At 42.8% G+C, this 27208-nt stretch overlaps 1 protein-coding gene across 2 annotated transcripts in view; it reads left to right on the top strand.

Moving 5' to 3' along the window:
- The first annotated feature begins 4979 nt into the window (after nucleotides 1-4979).
- TAOK3 (TAO kinase 3) overlaps nucleotides 4980-27208 on the top strand; it is a 155487-nt gene continuing 133258 nt past the window's right edge. Inside the window, exon 1 of one of the 2 annotated variants that reach the window (XM_050924129.1) lies at nucleotides 4980-5104. The gene's annotated coding sequence lies outside the window, so the exon portion shown is untranslated. Of the gene's footprint in view, nucleotides 5105-5763; nucleotides 5859-27208 lie in introns of those variants that run through there. The other variant, XM_050924130.1, reaches the window with a different exon arrangement.

Genomic DNA, 27208 nt, shown 5'->3' with positions numbered 1-27208 from the left:
TAAAGTTACTTGAAGATCAAATTGGCCGTCCGACAGTCAAATTTCACTGTACCATCCATCAAGAAAACCTGTGTGCTAAAATTTCTAATTCAGAGCTTAATAATGTGATGAATACAGTGGTGTGAATTGTGAATTTCCTTGTTGCTCGATCTGCTTTGACTCACAGACAATATCAAGCACTGGTAGAAGAGATGGACAGTGCTTATAACGACATCCCACTTCACAGCAACATTTGGTGGCTAAGTCATGGCAAGGTTTTGGTGTGCTTTGTAAACGGTTTTGATGCAATCAAGGCTTTCTTGTCGGAAAAAGAACAAAACTATCCCGAACTGGATGATGACAAATGGCTGTGTAAGCTCATGTTTCTAACTGATATCACCGCTCACCTAAACGAACTCAACCTCTGTCTCCAGGGGGCAGGGCAAACAGTTCTGGATCTTTATGAAGCCTGGAAAGCATTTGTTGTGAAACTAGCAGTTTTTTCCAGGGATATTCAAACTTCTACTTTCTGCTACTTCCAACTCATAAAAAAAAACTATTGACACATTGCACTGTCAGTGTCGATGAGATTTGAAAGTACATGCAAGAACTGGAATCAGAATTTTCTGACAGATTTCAAGATTTCCAGTGATTTGGCCCAATGCTTTCTTTTCTAATTAAACCTGAAAAGTTCAACGAAAGCGACTTGGATTTGTCTGTATTTCAGTGGATGGGTACTGAAGATTTTGAAATCCAACTCATTCAGTTAAAAAGCTCAGAATTGTGGACATCAAAGTTTGTGGATCTGCGGAGCGCACTTGAAGCTACCGAGAGAGATCATGGGGCCTCTATTCTGACCTGCTGGACATCCCTGCCAGTGAAATTTAATTGTTTGAAGAAAATTGCATTTGCAATGCTTTCAGCCTACGGATCCACATACCTGTGTGAACAGGTATTTTACTTGAAATCTGTCCTCTGTCTCTCTCTGAGCCAGTTAACAACTGATCACTCAGAAGCCTGTGTGCAGCTTAAAGTATCCAAATATGTGCCAGACATTGGAAAACTCCGCAAAGAAAAGCAAGGGCAAGGATTGCACTAAACTGATAAAATTCCTTTTTAATTTAATTTTAAATAAAGCTTCTGAAACATTTTGAAAACCTTGTTTACTTTACATATAACAGTAGTTTGGTTATATATTATAGACGAGAGACCTTCTAAAAAACGTTAAAATGCATTACCGGCACACAAAGCCTTAAATTAGAGTGAACAAATGAAGACTCGGCACACCACTTCTGAAAGGTTGCCGACCCCTGATTTAATACGTGTAATGCTTTACCCCTTCTGTAACACATTTAAGCCAAGGATCGCTCTCCTTGCAAATATTAACAAATGTTGACTTGCAGTAATCTTGAGAATTAATGTAAGTAAATATTATTGGCCAAGCTTGCAAGGTCCTACACTCAGCTCTGGCATTTCTCCATAACATTCAGCAACAACCACTCAGACTTTGGTTCTTCTGCGGTAGAGAAATGGAATATTGTACAGTTTGCCACATGTGGCTCTTTTATGTGAGACCTTAAAAACAGATCTTTTCAGCTCTGTGTAGACTTGAGAGATCCCGTGCGGTTTTGTGTCTTGGCCAAAGCTTCCCTCTCTCCAGTGTTTCACAGCATTCTGTGCATTATGTGGTTGTTGAATTCCAACCACAATTCAATGGTGATATATGCCTGTAGCACCGTACATGAAAGTACTTTGAGAGTCTTACGTGAAAAACACCCTTGTAAATATTACTACTGTATATTAGAGTTATTAATAGAATTACACCACCTTCCTTATGCTTGAAATGCCTTCCAACTTTCCAGGAGTCAGACACCTTGCCTCTCTCTGATTCATCATTCCTCTTCAACATCTTTGTGACTTCCTATATGTAACAGGTACTTTACCCTCAGTTTCCCTTCTCCAATTAATCAAACTTCACTCTGTAGGGGTTCACAATAATCCTCCCTTTCTGGAAGTCTGTCTTATAAACTTAAAAACAAGATAACTTCCACCTAGCTTCCTGCTGGGACACAGCCCTGGATATAGGATTTAACCCAGTCCCTACTGAGACTTTTATCTTGGCTGGCTGGTAGGCACACTCTCCACTACTCATACCCCCTACAAACTTACACTCTCCACACCTTCTGTAAGGGGCTATTCCTACAACCAACCATCTTCTTTAAGTATATCCCTTAAGACAACTCAGGGTGCCCTTATATCTCCCAAGCAAGCCTTATTTTTAGTCACATGCCCCCCATCACTTGACTCCTGGACTGAGAGGTAAACTGGACACAAATGAGGCTGAAAGCAGGACTGCTTAAAGGGCTGGTCACCCTGTGACACACACCCTCAACAAGTGCCCTTTGTCTGAGGTAGATTGGATCTTCTTCCCACGAAGGACGTTGTCTTTTTACATGTCCTACAAAGCTCTGGTTATATTTACCAAAGAAACGTCACACACATTTCTTTGAGGTGTACACAGTATAATTGCTGAGGCAAAAGTTTTTAGTGATCAAAACCCAACTCTCACTGTAGCGCTCCCTCTAAGCCAGACTGCTCATGTTTAGCATTAGTCTTGTGGAGACACCCCATGCTGTCATCTCTCAGGCATTCAGTAAGAACCCAAGGGAGGAGGGTTAGCTTTAAGGAATGCTATGTTTCCCTTGCAGATGCAGCAGCTTAACTGTCCACGCCCCAAGAGCTTTCAGAGAGAGTTTATGCCTCTTACTCAAACTACTGCACATGGCCCAAGTTTCCATCAAAGGTCTTTTTCCCCCATCACAGGCTCACTTACTTTGTTTATGCACATTCCTTTATTTGATGAAAGATTTTTTTGTTCTGCCTTATCAATATCAGTCACAGCTATTATCAGTCACAGAGTAGCCATGATACAGAACTCATGCTCACAACGTGTAAAAGAAATCAACATGTTGGCAGTAAAAAAACCCAAACCAACTTGTCGAGATTATAAACCAAGATGGAGTCTATACATTTGTTGTATGAATGAAATGGTTGTAAGCAGAAAGCTGTAACACACCATACTGGCTCTCAAAGGCCTGGCACACCATTGTAGCCTGCTGCTGGACTTTAAGGTCAGGCATCCTGGGACTTCTAGTCCCAAAGGACCAGGGGATGCTAGGCTGAAAGCAAGGCCTGCTGGGAAAAAACACAGGTTGTAAAAGCCAAAACACCGAAGTAGTGAGTGAGATAAGGGAGATATGGAATTTTTGTACTGTGGGGGTGTGATGGTGGGTGGGCAGGGTGAGGGACAATTGTAGTTATCAGGTCTCGTCTGCAAAAGTGGCCTGAGTAGAGCTATGGATAGAGACCACTGACAGAAATTTCTTGGAGCTATTGTGGACCTTTACAGCCAGGAAGAATGAAAGGCTATATACAGATCCTACTGAAAGAGCCATGAACAAATTTCTGTAACTGAGAAATAGAAATGATGTTGTGAATCTCCTTCATTTTACTCCCGCTTCTACCTTCACTATGGTCCTTCTACTCATCATAATCCTATCAGATCTATTGTTTCTTTTGTCTCCTTTACCACTCTTGACTTCACCTTCTGCCACACCCCTTTTATACTTGGAAGACTCTCTGTCCTTATCCTGTGAACTCTACCTTCTAATCCACCTCTCCAACCAGTTTTTCTTCCCCTTGTTATATTGATAGTCTCTCCTCCTTCACCTGACCTATTTCCAGTTTTTCGTATGTATGTGTTAAACCTTGTCTGTATTAGAAAGCATTCACTAATAGTGTAATTAAAAAAATTGACCTAGCTATACAGCTGCAAACTCCTAATGCAGATGTGCTTTAAACTGGTTAAAGTGACTCAGAACAATGTGGTTTTAGTTTGTGATCCAAATTCTGCAATATAGGTTGCCTATAAATATTTTAAAGGAATGGCGTCACCAAGTAGCAAGTCTGCAGTAAAAGTCATAGTTTGTCCATTGGCCTTGTCACTTAAAGGGAATTTTAGGGAAAATTCTCACCAGTGCTATCACCAGTTCAGCTGTCCTGACTGGGAGTCCGACTGCGGACAATACATCACCTAAATGCCTAGGACGGGTGCTGAGAAGGACCCTCGCTGAGGTCTCTTCTTTAAAAAGCCCGGGTTAGACCCAGGCGTAGGGGCCAGACGGAATGCAGGGTGGGTGGGTTACTGTCGTTGATTTCAATCATTGCAACACTGCCGAAACCGACGTGCTGTGAAATACAGAGTGCCCGCTCCAGTCCTGACACGTGAGGGCTCTTTCCAAGCCCAGGGAGAGCAGCAGGAGAGGCCTCGCTGCAGGTGCGGTTCAGCCTTCCAGCTGGGCCATGGCGGGGGGTGGGTGGAACTGCCACCGCGCCTTCCCCCAGCTTCACCCCTTGCCGGCGGAGGGGGTAAGGAGCACGCCCCCCATTTAAACCCTGCCTGGGAGAGGAAGTAACCCCCCCGCCCCCACATTCGAGCTCTGCCCGGGGAACTGAGCCCCCTTCGAGCCCCGCCTGGGAAGGGAGACGTCACTCTCCCCACAAAGGGTTAATCGCCTCCCTCTGCCCCAGAGTGCCACCAGCGACTCCAATCGAGCGCCGATCCCGCCTAGACCAGTATGGGCCCAAGCTACTCATCCTGATCAGGGTGGTTAATCAAGCGCTGAACTAGTTCCGCCGGCCCGAGAGCCTGAAGTGATAGGTTTACGAATCGACCTCCGATCCGTTTCCTTCAACCCCCCAGCTCAGTCGCACAGATCTGGGCGATTAAGGTCGCTTAGTGGAGCGCCGATCCTCCCCCTCCTCGATATCTGAAAGTCGCTGGTTAGTCAAACGCAGACCATTCCCCGCCTCATCGCCCCGTTAGTCTGAGTGCAGGCTGCGTAGTCGAGCGCCGATCTCCCGGCTAGCCCCAGTGACTGACCAGACTGGAGAGCTGAGCGCCGATGCAGCCGAGCGATTGGCCGCGCCTGGCAGGAGCCGCACCTCGGGCAGCGGCAGCAGCGGGGTCCGTGGCAGGAAGCGGAGGGGACGGAGCGGGGCCCCGGGACGGACTCAGCCGCCGGCCAGCGCTGAGCTACGGCGGCCTCACGGCCCCTGGTGCCAGGTGAGACGGAGACGCCGCTCCGCCCGCCGGGGCGCCCTGGCCACGACGGAGCTCGGGGAGGGGAAGCGGCTCGGCTCGGCTCGGCTCGGGGCGCCCGCCGTCTCTCGCCCGCCGCGGCGCCGGGGAGCGGCGCGCTCCCAGCCGGGCAGGAGGCAGCCCGGGTCGGGACCCCGCGCGGGCAGCCCTCGGCCTTGCCCTGAGCCGCTGCCTGCAGGGATGAGCCAAGGCAGCCCCGGGACGCAACCGGGAGGGAGCCCGGCCGCTCGGAGCGGGGCTGGGGCAGGAGCTGGCGGGCTCGGCCGCCGAGCCCTGAGGGGGACCCGGGCTGAGCCCCGCGCAGGCACCGGCGTAGCTCCAGTGGCCAGCCGCGCGGGAGCAGGGACACGCGTGTCTCTCAAGCCCCCGCCTGGGAAGCGGCAGAGGCGGCCGTGCAGCGCTGCTGCGTGTCCGGTCTGTGCCCCTGCTCCCCTGGGCGCGCTGCTCGGGAAGGCACGTGTCGTGCTTTGCTTAGGCTGAGTTACCCGTCCCCCCTCTGCGCTGTCACTGACTTTCCCTGCGAGGCGCGGGGCTGGGGTGGGGACGAGTCTTATCAGAAGAAATCACACTCAGGAAACGTTAAAGAAAATAATCTTCAGATACTAATTCTTGCTGCTCCTGGGATGGTGGCGCGTTGTCCCTCATGCTCGTTCTTCGTGCCACATGTAGTCACTAGCAGCACAATGATGAAGTAGTGACTGCGAGGAAAGTAATACAGGTAGATGAGGTTAGCTCTTTATTAAAATCCAAGACGAGGATGACAGTGGTCCCATTCTTAGGGACGAAGAATTGTGTTGTGGATGAATGATGGGACTGGGGATCAGGGGATCTGGGTCCAGTCTGTGACACTGTCTAGGCTGCTCTGTGACCTTAGGGAAGTCACTTGTGTCTCAGGGGTGTTGTGAAGACTAATTCTTCACTCTTTTTAAAAATAGTATAAGATCTATAAAATAATGATGCTTTAGAAATTCTCTCTCTCTTTCTCATACATATTTTAGAATGGTAGTCCACAAAGAAGAGACATTCACTTGGCTTTTTACTTAGCCTTTTTCTTAGCCTTTCCATTGTGTACATGGACAGAGTGGAAGTACAAATCATTGCTGGTACTAAAGGAAAGGTGTTATGGGGAGAAAGAGCTCTTCAAGAATAAACACCCCTCCCCACTGTCAAATCCAATGTCACTTTAGATATAATATCTTTTGCAGAAGGTGTATGCTCCAGTATGCTGTGGAGTTAAGTAATATACTTAGGGTTAAAGAGTAACAGAAAAGGAGAGAAATTAAATAGCAAACCCAAGGGAGATGCATGTTTTCAGCTGAGATTTGAAGAGATGAGAGGCAGTGAGGCAGAGATACAGGAAACCTGTGCAGTACTCAGTCTTGTACAATTCAGAAAATTATTGTTGCATATCCTTCATTCTCAGCTGGTTCTCTCAGTGATGTCATATTTGGGTAATAGATAGCAGCTGCTCTGTAGCTTTTCAGACATCACAGCCTTTTGGTGCTGACCACATCTGAAGTGACAGAATTCTGTTTGTATTTTTCTTAACTAAACAAAGCATCTTCCAGTGTCCACAAATCAAAAAAATAATCTACAGCATTTAGGGTTTGTTACAAAATTTGGTCAAAAGTCTATATTTCTAGACAACCCCACCACCACCACACAAATTTCAGCGGCAGAAAACACTGCAGAACCTTGATTACCCAGTCTTCAGGGACACCTGAAAGTATTGGGTAATTGGGATAGCTGACTTAGCAGACTTTGAGTTGTGCACCCATGGTCTCTTAACCTATATGTAGCCTTCCAAACTTCGTGGCCAGATACCATGCTTATGCCCCTGTAGGCATACATACTTGCATACCTACTTTCTTGTTAAAGAACCCTGGGCAGTGCCCATAGATATCAGCTAGCCTTGAGGAAGTTGTGGAGCTTTTGCATATAGGTCTTTATATGGTGAACTGTCCTCAGCTCATATGTCTTGCTCAGGAATAGATGGAGTTATTTCAAATGGAGAAGCAGATGCCTGAGGTGGGAAGAGTGGGTGAAGAGCTTTAGCAGCAGTGGGTGAAACAATTCACTAACTTACACTGACCTGAAAACTGAGGTCATGACCAGGTTTTGGATAAACGAAGTGCAGATTGTGAAGTTTTTACTTTATATCAAATATTTCCATGTGTTGTTGCTAAATGACCATTTGAATAACTTTATATTATAAATATTGACCTAATGACGTTCAAGTGAAGGCGGGGAGCTTCACTGTCATACTAGTTGTCTTTGAATGGAATAGAAATTAACTACACTTTGTTCAATGAAATCTTAAATCTTCCCTGTGTGAGAGAAGGAAGCAAAGTACAGAAGGCATTTAATGTAATGCTGCTGACTAAACTAGCGTAACTGGTGGTGGTTGCATGGGTGTGGGGATGAGGGGAAGGAATAGGGAGGAGGGAACTGTGTTTTGCAGGTGGGTTACTAGCTGTTTGGTATTGGGAGGAATATGGAGAAATAATTGAATTTAGGGTCCCGTGTTGCAGTTGTTTTACGTGGAAATGCCTTTGAAAACATTGGGAGATTTTCATGTGGAATAACTACAGAATCTGATCCTATTTAGGAAAGGTTGCACTTTTTTTTTTAAGTCAGCGGACAACTCCGTTTTGCTTGTGGTCAGACATACCAGTTGGTGTTACCATTCTCTTTATAGTAATCTTTGTGTATACCTAACAGCTTCTACCTGAGGCTTTACCAGTGGCAATTAGGCTTCTAAATAACCCTGATGGGTACAATGAGTATAAGCCCAATTTTACAGATAAGAAAACTGAGGTATAGAGAGATTAAGTGACCAGCCCAAGAAGTCAATGGTGGAGCTGGGAATAGAACCCAGTTTTACATCTGAACCACTAAACCATCCTCTTCCTCCCCTCTCAAACTTTTTATTTATCTGTGGTAGCCAGTTGATACACTACTCTGAAAACTCAGTAGCTTAATGCAGAAAGCATTTGAAATTGGTAGGTAGGAATATTTGTTTGTAGTTTTTCTTTTTAGACTAAAATGTGTTACTAGGTTTCTGGTCCTTCACAGTGCTTGGTACGGTATACACATGGAAAAATGCCAGGAGCTTCAGTAAACTGGTCATATTTGCCTTACTGTTTTCTTCGTAGTTGTACCTTGCTTAGCCAGTAATGAATTGTTCTGCAAATCAAATATGTAATTTCCTGTGGGTCTCAGTCCAAAGAGAAACTCACCTCCTTCTCAGCATCAGGACCTTAGTGCACAAAATAGCGCTCACGTGGCTGTCCACTTAGACAGAATATGGCAATTGCTGTTTGTTACATCTTTGTGGTATTGTGAGTTAAAGGGACACTGCCAAGTTAAATAACATCTTTTAAGAAGAGACTTTTTTCTTTACCTGAGTTATAAATAAGCATCGTCTGTTCTTAAAAAAAGAAAGATGTTTAATAATCTAATTTACTTTTAATTATGTGGCAGTGGCTGGAAGGTCCTTTAAGGGAGCTTTGCTTGACACCCCCTCTTGAAGCTAATTAGTTGCCTTCCAGGTGGTGAGCTAAGACCAGCTAGCAGCAGTTGGTTGTGAGATCTACAGGGAGCAAGTAGGCTCCTGTGGGAGTTCCTAGGTCTTTTAGGTCAGGGGAAAGATGCTTGTTTATATGTGGCTCCAGGCAGATGGCCTGGAGTGTGAAACCTGTGGGAACTGTAGAGGTTCTTGCAGGAGACCCTGGGTCAGAGGAAAGGGTGTTTCATATGTGAAATTTATGATGAACTCTCTTATTTGGAGAAATAAAACTCAGGCCCTGAAGGAAGGGACCAAAATCGTGTGGCTCTTTAGTGCTCTTGGATGCATTAGCTAGTGAGTTGGCACACTAGCTGACAATAGGCTGTTGGCTTACTTTTTACATTTCTGGTAACATGGACCGTGAAAATAGACTAGTCAGTTTGTCAATTTCTGATTTATTTCACTTCTGGGTTTCCCCATTTCCAAAAAAGAGTACTACGTCAGTGTTTGGGATGCGGATGCTGCAGGGGGATGATTTGTTTTAAAAACCTATTTCTGTTTGATTTTAATTTAACATAAATATATTATTAGTTTTAAATGTTTTGTAAGTTTACTTTCATAGAAACTAAATTTGGGGCAAATTTGATCCGTGATAGCCTTCTAAAGGAGAGCTACAGTATCCATTATAAACGCATATAGTTCAAAGGGTCCAAAACTTGCCAACAAGAATTTTAGTAGTTGAGTAAAAGTGAAAGTTTAATATATAAGATACTTGAGAAGTAGGGATTTTATGTAACCAAATTTCAGATGCTTGCGTAGCGTTTTTAATAGGCATATTAAAAAAACCTAAAACTATAAAAAACCACCAGCAAGAAAAGATTTTATTTTGCACTATAACATTTTCAAATGACTTCCTTATTTAAAGGCCATTGATTAAAAGAGTGAATTGGTTGCTTTTGGCTGCAATTGTTAAATTGTCCCATGTGTCTATTTGCTAATTAGGTTTTTTTTGCAAGGTACTATAATGTGCCATCCCCACAAGTCTTTTTATCACAGACAAATTATTCCAGAAGAACTGTGTTAATTTACTAAGTAAAACATGTCAAAATATTGATAAATCTACAGACCTGTAGTCACCTGAGTTTAAAGAAAAACGCTGTCCCGTTATATTCATATTCAGGGAATGCACTTTTTGCCTTTCAGTTTAATAATTTGCCAAAAAATGTGTTTCGGGAGCAGCCAAAGCACAGCCTGTGAGGTTCTACAGTGTAGTCCACAGCACTTCGATCAGGATGGAGTATTGCATGCTGGGAACTAGTCTCTGTGAGTCTTAGTTCCTTATTAAAAATGAGGATAGCTGCAGTTGGCTGTAATGCCTACTAATTGGGTTTGGTCCTCACGTTCCTGACAAATTCTCAGTGTGTCCTTCAATAGATCAGAGTTTGCCTCTGAGCTTGTCTACACTTAATGCTTCAGCAGCACTGCTGATTCAGTGTAGACATTATCTATGTTGGTGGAAGGGGGTTTTCCTGTTGGCATAGGTAACCCACCTTCCTGAGGCCTGGTCTACACTGGGAGTGTGTGTGTCGATGTAAGATATGCAACTTCAGCTATGGGAATAGCGCAGTTGAAGTCGACATATCTTATTTTGACTTACTTCCTGTCCTCATGGCGTGGGATCGACTCTGCTACTGCCGCTTGCCCTGTTGGAGTTCCGGAGTCGATGGGAGTGCGTTCGGGGATCGATATATTGTGTCTAGATGAGATGCGATATATCGATCCCCGATAAATCGATTGCTACCTGCCGATCTGGCAGGTAGTCTGGACATACTCTGAAAGGTGGTAGCTAGGCTGACAGAAGAATTCTTCTGTTGACCTAGTGCTGTCTACCACCAGGCTAGGTCAGAGTAGCTGTATCTCTCAGGGGAGGTGTTTGGTTTTTTTTCCCCACCTCTGAGAGAGAGAGAGAGAGAGAGTGCGCGAGCGAGTGAGCTACGCCATTGTAAAATCCTAATGCAGACCAGGCCTCTGTTATAGTTAGCTAAGATAATGGCACAGCCCTTACTGAAAGCTGGTTTACACTAGAAGCTCTACAGCAGAGTAGCTTCACTGATGCAACTGCGTCACTGTAGCGCGGCTGGTGAAGATGCTCTAAGCTGAGCAGAGAGAGCTCTCTCATTGACTTAATTATTCCACTTCTGCAAGAGGTGATAACTATATTGGTGGGAGAAGCTCCACACTGTCTACACTGGTGTGTAGGGGTAGGTTGGTGAATTTATGTCACTCAGAGGTGTGGATTGTTCACACCCCAGAACGATGTAAGTTATACTGAAGTTAGTGGTAGTATAGAGAAGCCCTGAGTCGTCTTCTAAACTCATTTCACACTATTAATTTTATACAAAGAAAATTACTCTTAAAGCGTGAACTATACACCTCTGCCATATGCTTCATTTTTACTTCCTCATTTTGTGTGTGTGTGTCTGTGTGTGTCAGGAGAATAACAGCTTTTGCTTTCAGGATGAGGATGCCATGATTATTGCTTTGACCTTTGATCGTGTGTTGGGGTGGGGTTTTGTGTGTGTGTGTGTGTTTTTTTTAAGATGGGATAGAGCATTTCTGAGCTTGAGAGTTCTTCCTGCTTTATCAGAGAGAGATGAGTTAAAATATTAGTGTTCTTAGTCTTGTAGCTGGGCTATCCTTTTCCATTCTCCCTCCATGTCAGGAAGTGGTTAGTTATTTGACTTGTAAAGGTAGGAAAATACCAGGTTTAATACAAAGTTTGCATAACAAGTTTGTCCGACTTGTTAATAACAGAAGCACTTTATGTTATTGAACAGGTAATAGCTTGGCATTGATGGATTATTTTTTTCCCCACCCTTTCTGTTTATTTGGTCAGAATGGATCCTGGTTTCATTCAGTTTTAGTGGAACAAATAGCTGTGTGAGAGCATGCAGCTGAATGCCTTACTCCTTACCCAAAAATCCATTTGTACCCAAAGGAATTCTCATATTTTGTTCACTATATAGATTTCAGGTCTATCTTTTCTGCACAGCAGTAGTAGAGTTAGCCACATATGGGTCATCCAGGCTTAATAAAGCAAAGTTAAAGCAAGTGTAGGTCATCCAGAAATATTAACTTTGGAGGCTGGATGGCTTTAGTACTTGGGATACTGAAGTTAACTTTGACCTGCAGACCTTGCACCTTGTGCTGTGATTGCATGTTGCGTCATGTCTCCCAGTAGAGTTGGATTGGAGAACAAGGAATGCCTTGAAGGAGGGTGAGGATGTTGATTTCATTGGGTGGCATTCTTAATTCTGAATCAGTCTGACCAAAACTGATATAGTGCAAGAGGGCCACTGTGCTAGTGGATGTGCATCTTTGGGAAGAGAGATGTAAAACTGCTTGTGGTCATTAAAAATCTCATAACTTCAGAGTCGTGGCCAAATTTTAGCTAAGGGAATTACATTCTGCCCACCTAAATTCTCCTACAGCTTCAGATGCCTGTTTTTTTCCCCATTATTTCTCCAAGTATTGTATAGAGGTAGGCAGCTGCCATGTTCCACCCCAGAGTGGCTGCATTTCAGCACTTGTTGAAGTTAACCTCGTATATAGTGTGTCTGTGTTCAAGTACGCAAAGTACTTGCAGATGAAAGGTGTTGTATAAGTGCCAGACGTTGTCATTCTGCTCCTAGAATAATGTCTTTTTTTTTAATTACATAAGGACTACTTGAAATAGAAGAACATACACCTGATATTTTGTGTGTGGTGATTCTGATTCTGATCTTGGAGAGATGCATATACTATGCTGACTTTTTTATATTAAATCATTTTCTTCTAAATGAAAGTGATCTGTAATCCTATCACTGAGAATCTGGCAAATAAAATTCAGGAGGCTTATTTGGGGGCTGCCCCGGTTATTTCTAGTGCTTTTTAAGCTAGATTGTTGAGAACATAGTCACTGATGAGTCGTGCTGTTTTTTCTTCCCTGTAATGGAATATATGCTAGTACGTAGCATATGGTACTGCTGAACAATGTTAAACACGCAGAGCCCTGATTTGATGTTATACAGTGAAATGGAATTTTGGTTTTTTAGCCTGAGTTTAAGATGAAAGCTTTAGTAGATTGCCTTTGCTGCTGGTCTGTTTATCAGATACAGGACATTCTGGTAGCGAATTCTACATATGACTGTTTCCATTTCGGGGAGCTTTTTCCCATTACTTACTTGCATATGTGAAGGTTTTTTTAATGTGCGGTTCCTAGCAAAATGGGGCCCTAGTCTATGGCTGGAGCTCATTGCTGCTACTGCAAATACTTATTCCCCATTGTGTCTGGATTTTAATAATCAATTACAATCATGTTTTGCATTTATACTTTATTTTCCTGAAGCGAGTTGGATCCTCATTGATTGGTAACCATTAAAACATGGTGATTTTCAACTAAATATAGCCTTTACACCACATTTGGTATATCTATTTGCTTACCGGAAGGTTCTGTCACATTTAGATTTATTTAAGCGGTTACATAGCTTAACTTACACTTGTTTGGATTCTAAATGTTCATATATTTTTATTATGGTAGAAGATGGTGAATGATACATTTCTCATTTACTAGAACAGTGGTTTTCACCCTGTGATTTGCAGACCCCAGAGGGTCCTCATACTATGCCTAAGATTTCCAAAGGGATCCGCCCTTCATTCAAAATTTTGTAGGGATCTGCAAATGAAAAAAAGATTGAAAACCACTCTACTAGAAGATTAATATTTTGCTTATGATTTTGTCAAGCTGCATTTGGATGGAAGTTGGAATTCGGTTGAAATGCTCTGAAGCAATTTAAATCTTTCTTAGGTAAATAAAATTACATTAAATGTGCGGGATGCATAACAAAAAAAAAGTTTATCAAAACATATTACATTTAAAACTGATTGACTGAACAAAGGAAGTATTATTTGTAGTTAGTGAAATGATTATTTTCTGGTCACCATGTCCTTCAAAATTTTAGAAAGAGTAGATCTCGCCCCTTCTCACCTTGTTTTTAGCCTTTGATTGGAAGAGGAAAATGAGTTTTCTTGTTTTTTCGGCATCCAGTCAGTTTCTCGGCTCTGAATGACCTAGTCATTGAACTGAACTAGTTGAATAAACTGAAGAAAGTATTGTTTCTGTACCTGCAGCAGAGACTAGTGCTGTCAAAAGCTGGTTAACACTTCAGCACACTCTGACTCCCAGTGCTTAGCCAGTGACTTCCACCCGTTCAGTGATTTCCCTTTTTTTAAAACTTTGGCAACAAACACATACTGTTTGCATTAAATAAAGTAATATTCAATCTTAATAGATTGTACCAAATTTAGGCCTTAACATTGATTGTCATAATTACAAGTTTAATTTTAAATAAGTATAATATTTTAACTTTTTTTATTTAATTTGAATAAAAATTAGGGCTGCCAATTAATTGCTGTTAACTTATGCAATTAACTAAAAAAAATTAATCACGATAAAAAAAATTATTGGCCTTTTTAATTACACTGTTAAACAAGAGAATACCAATTGAAATTTATGAAATATTTTGGATGTTTTTCTACATTTTCTTATATATTGTATTCTTTGTTTGTAATTGAAATCAAAGTGTATATTATTTTTTTATTACAAATATTTGCACTGTAAAAATGATAAACAGAAGAAATAGTATTTTTCAATTCACCTCATACAAGTACTATATTTCTTTGTCCTGAAAGTGCAGCTTACAAATGTAGATTTTTTTTATTACGTAACTGCACTCAAAAACAAAACAATGTAAAACTTCAGAGGCTACAAGTCCACTCAGTCCTACTTCTTCTGCAGCCGGTCGCCAAGTTTGTTTACATTTGCAGGCGATAATGCTGCCCTCTTCTTATTTACAGTGTCACCTGAAAGTGAGAAGAGGCATTCTCATGGCATTGTTGTAGCTGGCATTGCAAGGTATTTAGGTGCCAGATATGCTAAACATTCATATGCCCCTTCATGCTTCAGCCACCATTCCAGAGGACGGGCTTCCATGCTGATGAACTCATTAAAAAAAATGTGTTAATTAAATTTGCGACTGAACTCCCTGCGGGAGAATTGGACGTCCCCTGCTCTGTTTTACCCACATTCTGCCATATATTTCATGTTATGGCAGTTTCGGATGATGACCCAGCACATGTTCATTTTAAGAACACTTTCACTGCAGATTTAACAAAATGCAAAGATGGTACCAATGTGAGATTTGTAGCGATAACTACAGCACTCAACCCAAGATTTAAGGATCTGAAGTGCCTTCCAAAATCTGAGAGGGACGAGGTAGGGAGCATGCTTTCAGAAGTCTTAAAAGAGCAACACTCCGATGCGGAAACTATAGAACCTGAACCACCAAAAAGGAAAATCAGCCTTCTGCTGATGGCATCTGACTCCGATAATGAAAGTGAACGTGTCGGTCCTCACTGCTTTGGATGATTTTCGAGCAGAACACGTCCCCTGGAATGGTGGTTGAAACATGCGCATCTGACAAGTAAATATCTTGCAACGCTGGCTACAACAGTGCCATGAGAATGCCTGTTCTCACTTTCGGGTGACATAAACAAGAAGTGGGCAGCAATATCTCCTGCAAATGTAAACAAACTTGTTTGTCTGAGCAATTGGCTGAACGAGAAGTAGGACTGAGTTGAGTGGACTTGCACGGTCTAAAATTTTACATTGTTTTATTTTTGAACGCAGTATTTTTGTACATAATTCTATATTTATATGTTCACCTTTCATGATAAAGAGATTGCATTACAGTACTTGTATTAGGTGAATTGAAAAATACTATTTCTTTTGTCTTTTTACAGTGCAAACACTTGTAATCAAAAATAAATATAAAGTGAGCACTGCACACGTTGTATTCTGTGTTGTAATTGAAATCAATATGTTTGAAAATGTAGAAAACATCCAAAAATATTTAAATAAATGGTATTCTGGTAGTGCTGACGACTTCGGGCATGTCTTCACTGGCATCTAATGGATATGGATGTTTAGCCTCCATTTGAGATTAATTTGGTGGGTCATAGGGGTGGTCTACACTACTGCTCAAGTCGATGTAACTTATATCGCTTAGGGGTGTGAAAAAGACACCTTCCTATAGACTTGCCCTTAGTTCCACCTCCCATGTCCCATGTCACAAACTCACCACTATACTTTCCCTTACACTGTAAGATCTCAGAGGGTTGAGACTGCCTTACTATGTGTCTGTAGCATATCAGAGGGGTAGCCGTGTTAGTCTGGATCTGTAAAAGCAGCAAAGAATCCTGTGGCACCTTATAGACTAACAGACGTTTTGGAGCATGAGCTTTCGTGGGTGAATACCCACTTCTTCAGATGCATGTGTCTGTACCGTGCCTAGCACAATGAGGCTCTAATCTCAGTTGGATCTTCTAACAACATCTCTAGCAGCAGGGGCCAAAATTGCCTTTCTCACTGTGAGTATTGGCAACACTGAGAGGTCATTCTACTGTGTCAAAGGGTTGGGGAGAGGTTTTTATATTATAACCAATGATTGTGACTCCCCACTGCACCAAATTAAGCTAGGTACTACATGGCCCTCTGATTTGGACTACGAGGGCGTGAATTGCAGCTCATGCTGGTGTGCTGCACCGGGACTGTTCCATGTGATTGCAGCAGGCACAAACTAAAAGGTACCTTTGTCACATTAATGCTGTCCTGTTTGAAGAGGAGTTCATTAACACAAACTAAGGCTTTGTCTACACTACCACGGTAAGTTGACCTATGATACACAACTCCATCTATGTGAATAAAATAACATAGCTGGAGTCGACATACATTAGGTCGAGTTACTGCAGGGTCTGTACCATGGGGGTTCGACGGGAGAAAATCTCCCATCGATTTACCTTACTCGTCTCGTTGGGGGTAGAGTACAGGGGTCGACTGGAGAGTGATCTGCAGTTGATTTGATGGGTCTCTACTAGACCCGCTAAATCGACCGCCGGTGGATCGATCTCAGAGCGTCAGTCCTTGCTATAGTGTAGACCTGCCCTTGGTACCTTTTTAGTTCTTGCCAGAAGTGCCCAGATGGGGCAGTTACAGTGCAGCATTTCGGTGTGTGCTGCAATTCACACCCCCTTAATCCGCCTTGTACTGTAGTGTATACATAGTCCATGATTCTTTGCCTCCACAATCCCCTGAATATTTTAAGGAATTCATACTTGTATTGTGGGGCAGTGTTACTGCTTATTGTTGATTTACTGGAACCCAGGCAGCCAGGGCAGTCAGACCATAAATTGCCTAATTGCAGAAAACCAAACACCATTGCCTTGCCCCTCCACTCACTCCATCCTCCCTCTCTCTTGCTCACTTTCCCCCATACTCGCTATTTTTTACCCAGCTGCGGCAGGAGGTTGGTGTATGGGAGGGGCTGAGGGCTCCCGCTGGGGGTACAGGTTCTGGGGTGGGGCCAGGATGAGGAGTTTGGGGTGCAGGAAGGGGCTCCAGGCTGGGGCAAGGGGTTTGGAGTGCAGGAGGGGCTCAGGACTGAGGTGGGGGGTTGGGGCACAGGAGGGGTTTTGGGGTGCGGGCTCCAGACGGTGCTTACCTCAGGTGGTTCCCAGGAAGTGGCTGGCATATCCCTCTGGCTCCTAGGTGGCAATGCGGCCAGGGGGCTCCGCACCACATGCTGCTCCTGCCCACAAGCACTGCCCCTGCAGCTCCCATTGACTGCTGTTTCCAGCCAGTGGGAGTTGTGGAACCAGCTCTTGGGGTGGGGGCAGCGCATGGAGCCTCCATGGCCACCCCTACACCTCGGAGCCAGTGGGACGTGCCATCCGCTTCCCAGGAGCTGCGCGGAGCTGGGTAGAGAGCCTGCCTGTGCCACCAAGCAGACTTTTAATGGCCCAGCCAGCGGGTGTTCTGGTCAAAAACTGGACACCTGGCAACCTTACCTGCTACCAGTTGCACAGCTGGCATCAGACCTAGGGCTGCAAAATGACACTTGCTCTATTTGTGCTTATGGTCAGCTCTGTTTGCGCACCTAGGTCTCAGGAAGTAGTGTCTTCAAACCCCATTGATAAAACCAGATCTTTGTAAAGAGAATCCTGTGGCTAATGATAGGACTGGAATCCAGGAGATCTACATTCTGTCCCTGCTCTTGCCGTAGATTAACTCTGTGCCCTTGGATAATTCACTTGCTGGCTTTCTGTCTCCCTTTCCCCCGTCTGTAAAAGGGGATAAAACATGTTTCCTTCACAGGATGTGGAAGCCTAATTACTATTGATAAAGTACCTTAAGATCTTTGGATAGAAGGTGCAAAAGGAATACACAAGGTGGTATATGGTGATGAAGGCACAAATAGTGGTAAAACTGGTTAATCTTTGGTTATCCTTAATTTTTTTAATGAATGGGTTAATAAATGCTGGGATGAAAGCTCTTTGGGGCGTTTCCTTTTAGTTACCCTGGGTTGATGCTGGCACACTGCTGGAGCACTTGAGCTCTTTATTTCTGCATGCGGGTCATGTTCTAGCCTTCTCTGGGAATTTTGGCAACTCTAGTGTGGTAAGGGTTACTTAGTCTGCCACTAGTGAGCCCTTAGCATAGGGATGGGCAAACTTTTTGGCCCGAGGACCACAGTGGGGTTGTGAAACGGTATGGTGGGATGAGTAGGGAAGGCTGTGCCTCCCCAAACAGGCTAGCCCCCGTCCCCTGTCTGCCCCTTGACTGCCCCCGTCAGAACCCTCAACCTATCCAACCCCCCTGCTCCTTGTCCCCTGACTGCCCACCCCCCAACCGCCATTCAGCTCGGTTTAATGAGAATAAACTAGCCAGTTTCACTTTCCATTTCTCATGCATTAGCTCAGGGCTGCTGCATTTGGGTTGTGAACACTTCAGGGGAAGGTTTAAATCCAAACAAACATTTGTGTTAGGTTTTGAAACCTTTGCTCCAGAATCAAATTTTGAGGCCTTTAGCTATCTAACATAGACCATTTTGAATTCCAGTTTCAAGCTTCCAACTGTACATCATAAACAATAAGACTGTTTTGTAGCGATTGACAAATATTTAAGTGTCAGCGGCGTACTTGGTGTTGTACACCACATACAGGAAGACGTCCCTGCCTCAAGGAGCTTACGGTCTATATATTTGGATTGTGTCCTTTACAGATTTGTTTTCACTTGTATTGCAGAACATGAACCTCTGGATAATGACTGAGTAAGGATAGAAAACAAACAAAATCAGTTTCATTTTATTTCAAATCTCGCAATATTTAGTGGGTTGTTTTTTTTTAAAGCCCCAGATTTGGAGGCATGTGATTAGGTGAGAATCGCAGCTTTTACTATTACTTTCTGGCCCTCAGAGTTGCGGGACAAAGCTTAAAATGTGACCAGAATGTAGTCAAAAGGTGCAGAAACAAGATGACAAGAAACATAGCCCACAGGATGTTAAACTTTTAAAAAAATCTCGTGATTTCTAATCTCATTGCAATTTTGGGAGGCCTGTCTCAGGATTTTGAACACTTTTTGGTTGGCAATACTGTAAAACATTTTCAGTCATTTCTGAGCACACTTGGCTTTCAAAGCCATTCAGGGAATTTATGTGGTGGGATGTATAAAGTATAAAACACCTTTAATTAAAGAACATTTGGCTTCCAGTGGCAAAGCCGCCTCATCTAAAGAACATTTGCAGCTGTTGTCAGTGAACTTGTGGGTTAAAATCTCCAGGGTATATACAGAGGAAGTTAGAACACTTTCATATTTATGATCTCTGAAATTGACTTCCCGGTTGCCTTAATTTAAGCTATTGGCTTCTTTGTTTAAGCTTATGAATGCTAAAGGACATGTAATAAAGTTTAACCAGACAACTGAATGTCTGATGAAATGTATGATTCTGTATCCTGCAATTTGTATTCCTGGAACTCAACAGATTATATAGAAACTGGTCAGACAGTGTATGTGAAAAGTGATCACTTATTTCTTTGGTGCCTGGCAGCAGAAACTTCATGGTGCTAACTGCTAGCTATATTAGTAGAAGGGGGTGTAAAGGTGTGTGCTAGCTATATTAGTAGAAGGGAGTGTAAAGGAAGAACATACCTCCCACTGGCAAAGGATTAAATGAAAGAACTAAACTATTGCACAGTTTAGACTTAGTGCAACAGATGGCTTTCCTTCCTTCTCTTCCCTTTCTGTCACCAGTGGTCTTGTTCAGTTTGGACAGAGATGCTTTCATTAAGGCAGGGATTCAGAACCTGGTGTTCACACTTTTCCCAATTAAAAAAGCCAGACTGAAAATTTGCCAGGAGCCCAAAGGCTCCATTTTTTGGTAAATGAGGCAGTTTTCAGTTACCATTATCTTGAATTGTGAGGTGTGTCCTGTCTAGGCTTCAGGGCCCAGTGAGTGGTGCTTCATTTTCCTCTGGATCAATGATCTATTACTTAGTAGGACCTGTATTATTCTTCTGTACTTATACTGCCCTCATCACCATAGTATCTGAGCACCTTCCAGCACTACATAGTGTGTGACTATATGTCATAATGATTCATTCTCTCTCCTCCTGACCCAAGTAGGAGAGTTGTGTGTGTAGCATTGTAGGTTTTTCAATACATACATACATGCTGCTGTCTGTGTTAGTTAGAGAAGGCAGATGAGAGAAGTACACCTTGTATTTGGAGTGGAAGGTGATGAGGTTTGTGATAGTCTTTAGTTCCATGGTGAGTTTGTCGTGCTGTCTTGGACCAGTTCCTGAGAAAGCACTGTCTCCTGCTCCTGCTTTATCCTTGTGGCATCCTTGCTTTGCACCCTGTGTTCCAGATGAGGGTGGGACCCCTGCCATAATGTTCTGATGCAATGTCTTCCTTTGTACATACATGCAGGTGCAGTTTGGCTTCAGGATATTCTGTTCCTTCTTTAGAGACATGAAATCTCAATGCACATGGCTTATCATCAAATCTGGTCAGTGGAGATAGAATTGTCTTTGTAAATAGAGCAGCTGAGTGAGGCTTCCCAAGTCAGCATTTGTGTTAGGAAGAGTTTAAATGCAACATCTGAGTGGCGTAAAAGAAACCCCACATATTTCACCCTTCCTGTTTTCTTTGCTCAATTAAAATGTCTTGAAATAAAAAGTAAAACTGCAGGTGAGTGAGTCAGAGTTCAGTCCCTTGATACCAAAGGTTGATTTTATGTCGCTCCTGAAGAGTGCCTTGAAATTCTAGGCAGGGCTTTGTGGCATGTTAGCACCAAGTTGAGCTTCTGATGTTGCAACGAAGAAGGAAGTGTGTGGGGGAGAAATGAAGCATTTCTGCCCAGCTACATAAGGTGGGAATTGCAGCTGGCTGGTTATTTTTAGCTCCTACAGTTATCTCACTGTGAGCATGAATCTTTCTTTGTGGTCGAAGAGGCTTTGCGTGGTTGGGAGTGGCTGTTGACTGCTTTTACAGGTTCTTTTCATGCCGCCCTGATTTTGTTCATATAGTTTTTGATCCTGTGAGGTACTGAGGGCTTCCTGTGAATGAGTGAGAGCTATTCCAAGAAACATCACAGGGATATTCACCAAAGAAGAATTAACATTTTCCACTCATTAGGAGAATTGGATGTGATTTCTATCTCCTCACTCTGTGCAGAGACACATAACATAATGTGGTTTTGATACCCACATGGGTGCGTAGATGAGGTGAAAGGTAAAGGCACTGGTCTCCATCAGTTCCTGTTTGTTTCTCTCTTTGGCAGAGTGGCTTAAGACTTTAAGTTCATTTTAGTTGATTGGCACGAGAAGAGAGGCATAGACTGTTTCCATTTTAAGTTCTGCAACATGAGAAATGCCCCTTCCAATATTGCTTTCACTGCAGTAGCTGAGCTTTCTGGAATCAGTCAGTCTGTTGCAATGCACTGGCCTAGAAAACTCCACAGTCTGATAACTTTTCCTCTGCTATCAGAACACTGACTGAATAAAATGTTCTAACCATTTTGTTTCAGGGTCATTAGTCTTGAAGAGGCATCATTCAGAATTGCAAATTTTCTAAACACGGTGCAATTTATCTTTGTTCCCCAAAACTTGAAGGCGGGGTGGGAGGAAGGAGCCTTGTGTTTGCTACATTTTAGTAGCCATGAGCATAGTGGTAGCATTAGTAATCTCTCTTTATTGTACAAACAAAACACAATGTTTATGGAAAGATGCTCTGCAGATGGACTCCTTCTGTCCTCAGAATAGGTGTAGCACAGGCAGCATTCATACACATTGCAGCAGTTGTGGACCCCTGCCAGCATGTCCTGGTGTTGACCTGCTGATAGTGAGAGGGTAGTTGTCTCATTGGCCTCTGCTGAGCCTGCCAACAGTGCAAATTGTGGTATTGGTTTTTGTGAGGGGGATACCTCCCCTTGGGAAAAGGATTGAAACCACCAACTCCTTCACAAGGCCTAGCGAACAGCTGTCAGACTAAAGACTCTGAGCCTCTGCTGACCTGTCACAACAGCTTTTAAAAACAGTGATGATCTGAATAGATAGGAAGCTGAAGGGAGGGTGGGGGAGTTCACACCAGTGTCATTTCAAAAGTGAAAGAGTTGAGTTAGAGGTGGCTTAAGATAAGCTTTTACTAAACAGTGAGAGGAACTGACTTGGCAGGAAAGACCAGTTTGTGGTAATGGGCATATATTCCCTATCCACACTTGGGTTCAAACCATGATTTCTGAGCCGGTTTTTGTATGTTTTAAACTCTTAGGCTGACTCCATTTGGCTGGCTGTGGAGGGAGCAAAACCACTGCTAAACCAAGGGTACGTCTTCACTACCCACCGTATCGGCGGGTAGCAATCGATTGCTCGGGGATCGATATATCACGTCTCATCTAGACATGATATATTGATCCCCGAATGCGCTTATATCGATTCCGTAACTCCACCAACCCGAACGGAGTTGCGGAATCAACAGAGGGAGCCACGGACATTAATCCCGCGCCGTGAGGACGGTGAGTAATTCGATCTTAGATACTTTGACTTCAGCTGCGTTATTCACGTAGCTGAAGATGCATATCTAAGATCGATTTTCCCCCATAGTGTAGACCAGCCCCAAGTCTGATAACTTCTAGCCCAGACCAGGGCTTCCTGTCAACACAGCAAGTCTAGCGTGAATAGCAGTAGTGCAAGTTCTCCAAGCCATCCCATGCCAAAGTGCGTCTCCCGCCATCCTGACCTGGAGGGAGTCACCTGAGTCAGAGAGGGTAGCTGATTCTCCACAGCCTAGTCAGTTTCTGATCTATTTGCTGAGGATGCCAACATGAGACAGACTAATGCCATTGATTACAGTTGGTTTGGTTTTGATATCGTTGTGATTTCTGCTAGGAAGTACGCTGAGGACCTGCAAGTTCACATGAGGTGATGTGTGTCACTGAAAAGACATCATGGTGATAACTTTCAGGTACTGCTGACCTGGACTGGTTTTGAATTAAGGTATAGAGATGAGAGACAATACTCAAGTACCAATCTTTGGGTCCCTCAGAAACAAAGGCATTTTAAATGATAGCTAAATCCCTTCTCTGTTAGAAATCCATTTCACATTGCATTGAAGGCAAACCCTGTTATATTTTGCATCAATCTTCTAATACTTCTGCTCACTGTTAAATACATCCAGTATCATTTATTTACAGAATTAAATCCACAGACTCTTCATCGTCGAACTAGAATCTTGAACCTATGTGATGGGTTTGTCTTAGCAGCTACAAAATTTATCTGCTCAGTCCTAAAAATTACTACAGTCAATTAAAAGAGCCTCCAATACTGGCAGCTGAATAGATTTAAAAAAAAAAGAACCCCAAAACCTCCAGAGACAAACGTGTCTAAAAACAAATAAAATCTGTTTACGAGCTGGCATGTCTTGAGTGGTTCTTAAGTACTAGAAGACACATATATGACTTATGGTTGAGTGGCATTTTGATAATGGCACAAGTTTTGATTGGCACTTAAAATGTGCTTCAAATGAATTTGCCTGCAGTTGTGTTCTTTATTCACACTGGTTACGCTATTCCTAAAAGTTTGTGTCATGTGCATGCTGTCTCTGTCCCTGCTTTGGCCGATCTAGAACAACCTTTAGAAGAATACTCTGGTTACTGTTTTCTTTAGCATTTGGCTGGTTTTTGCTGATGTTTGTTTTGACAGTTTCTCTCACTTGATATCAACATATGTGTGTTGTGGCATGTGGATGATAGGATAGGAGGCATTCAGTTGCTAAGGTGATGAAGTGCCAATAAATGAATTTAGATTGTGGCATTTGGAATGCTGTCCCTTGAGGATAGTTTATTTAATCTGTGGGGGGGGGGGGTTTGGTCTGTGCTCAATGCATTTGACTGCCATTAGTGATAGGTGCTAGATAAATTAATACAAATGAAATAAATTGTTACACATCTTAATTATGCAGCTGTGAAATAGCTGGCTGCTTTTACTTCCTATAAAAGCGGAAAAGAATTCTGTGGCCCCTTATAGACTAACAAACGTATTGGAGCATGAGCTTTTGTGGGTGAATACCCACTTCGTCGGATGCATGTATGCACATCCGACGAAGTGGATATTCACCCACGAAAGCTCATGCTCCAATGTATTTGTTAGTGAATAAGGTGCCACAGAACTCTTTGCCGCTTTTACAGATCCAGACTAACATGGCTACCTCTCTGATATTTTACTTCCTATAGTGATTCTGTGGCATTGGTCCCTCTCTGAAGACAAAAGGTCTTATAGCACTGTTCTCAGGCTGTGGTGAAGATCTCTTTCGGAATGTCTGACAATGTATTAACTCTCTCAAGTTTGGTAGACAAATATAAGGATCGGCTTAGTTAGATAATTAGAAGTCATTTCCTGCTCTGCTGACATAACCTTCACTGGCCATATTTGCACTGTAGTCTGATGAGAAGCGCGGTCGGGAAAGTAAGTGAAATACTTCCCTAATGGATTGTATTTTCTAGTGGACAACCTACCTTAAATTCTCAATTACTAGGGACAATTTTCACTCACTGATATTTGCTTTCCAAAACCAATACTCTATATAACTTTTCATGAGTGATGTACCCAAATACTTGGATGCTAATAGCTGAACTGTACAGTTAAATTTATTCACCTAAATTTGAGTTGTTGCTGATTATGTATTATATGTATCTTGTGACTTTTTTAAAACAAACTTTTTTTATTTGTGGATAATCTGCACACTATACCCAGATATACAGAAACTCTTTTCTTAACCTTAGCTTTAATAAGACATTTAAATTCAGTTAATGAATAATGCACACAGCTAGCAGTGGAATTATTCCATACTGCTTACGATGCCCACCTTAGCTGTGTTCTAAAAATCTGTACATTTACCATGCTTTTTACTTTATATAGTACCTCTCACTTGGAAAAATCCACAAATGCTTCACAACTATTGCCCTATTTTTCAATGGGAGCTCCAGATGCTCAGCACCACTGAAATGCAGCCAGCTCTGGGATTGCAGGATGACAGCAAACATGTACACTGCACAACTGGACAACAGGGTGCAAACCTCTACTCTTACTAAAATGTCATGAAATCAGTAATGTCTACCAGAATCACACTGGAGTAGAAATTCTGTGTATTAACCCTTCATAACTGAGATATTCGTTTAAAGCCCCATAGTGGAATAAAATCAGTGGTAATATTTATTCAGTGACTGAGGAGGCATGAACAGTATATAATCCAAGGTGCTATTGATCTGGGCCTGGAATGATTTTGTTTTAAGTACTCAGTAGACTTGCATGATAAGCTTTTGTTAGCCTGGCCATTTTGTTCATGTGAGATAGTTAGTGTGACTATTTCATACTTGGTGGGGAATAGGGTTTTTAATCTACATATAGATGAGAATATTATTGCTTGTGCTAGGTTGCCTGCACCGGTACTTGGAAGTCCTCTTCATCTCTGGAACAGCTGAACCCACAGTAGCAGTGCAAACTTTCTCATGCCTTCTCTTCAATGTGAGTCAGCCCTGACCTAGAGGGCCCACCTGTAGTAATGAGAGCCGTTCAAATCTCAGCTCTTTTCCTGATGCAGTTGGTAAGGGCGTGGTGTATGAAGGTGGCTTGTAGCATGAAGACTGTCAACTGAGAATTAAATTAAGGCGACCAGCTTATTTCACAAATGCCCCCTAATGCCTGTCAGGTCCAACCTGGGCTGAATTCAAATCAGTGACCCAAAGGGAAAGATTCAGTATGCCGTCTCTTAAGACATCAGGTTTTCCTCCAAAATTTCATAAGAATAGCCAGTGAGTTTTCAGCCCGGTGATGTCCTAGTATATGTTGGTTAGGGAGGTGACTTTTTATTGAAATCATTACACCAGTAGAAACCCTAGTAAGGATGCAGTGATACTGATAGTAAGGTGCTTATATCAGTATAGCTTATTTCTGGAGGGGAAAGGGAATAAGATATGTCAGCATGAGCACTGCTCTAATGGTAAAATTGCGTCCACACTAAAGACATTGGTGCTTTAAATACTGTTCCAATTGTAATGGTATAACTTCAATGTGTAGGCAAGACCTTATGGAAAACTGGAACATAGAACCATGTGGTTTGATGGGTTTCAAGTGAATGTAGCTGGGTTTTCACAACACAGCTGTGGCCTGCTTGGTGTGTGGTTAGCTTAAAAAAAGAGAGGAGCCTTATTGGTCTCAGTGGTGCTGCCTCTTCTTCCTTCAGCTTGGAGGCTTTGCTGCCTCCGGAAACACTGAGTCAGGATGCCAAGCTGTGGTGGCCAGCAGCTGCTTGAAGCTTTGTCTATTAGTTTTAGCTCACACTTTTAGGATCCGATTTGGCAAGCAGTGAGTTATCTCCAGAATAGACGTTGCCATGTATTATTGGTTGAGCATCAAAGGAATGTATATCTTATGCATACCGGCAAACCAAAAACCTGGAGAGCTTGTGAGATTTTTTTTTCTCCTATCTTTTTTTAATATCAGGGAAAACAGATCATTGCTGAGGAAATGTTGGTGTAAGAAAATCAACTCTGCAGCTGAGTACCTCTATACCTTGTTCAGGGGAGTCTTCGGAGATCTTTAGGAATGACTGGGATTTCAATATTTAATGCTACAGTTCTACTGTGCCCTGGTTCCATATTTCCTTCGCATGAGCAGGCAACTCGGAATGCCTGCTTCATTTCCCTTCCGTCGTATGTGCATTAGCATCTTAGTCTGAGGAACTGGCTTTGGCAGTTGACACAGATGATCCTGACAAGAACCACTCGGAGTAAAGCAAAGTCTGAAAAGCAGCATTATTGTATTGTATTAGGTGGCATAGCTGGGAAATGGCAAATTATTGCTGGCCAGCATCTGTCTGATTTGGAAGCCTGGCTTACAATATGTTAATATGTTTCCAATGCTTTACTCTTACCAGAGGCAAAATCAGGATAGTTGCATGCAAGTGTTTTGGAACCATGAGCTTAAAGCAGAAATGTCTAAGGTTTCAAAGATTCAAATGTGGTTGAAGGCTTTTTTTTTTTTTTTAAGGGTGTTGGTCATTTCAGTTTCTACATTTAGCTCTTTAATCCTATAATAGTGAAGCAGTTTGGAGTTAAAGAAGGTGTTCC

This window comes from Gopherus flavomarginatus, chromosome 15 (assembly GCF_025201925.1).
Source record: "Gopherus flavomarginatus isolate rGopFla2 chromosome 15, rGopFla2.mat.asm, whole genome shotgun sequence".
Lineage (NCBI taxonomy): Eukaryota > Metazoa > Chordata > Testudines > Testudinidae > Gopherus > Gopherus flavomarginatus.
Note: the sequence above shows the minus strand (reverse complement) of the source record. Positions and strands in the feature narration are given on the sequence as shown.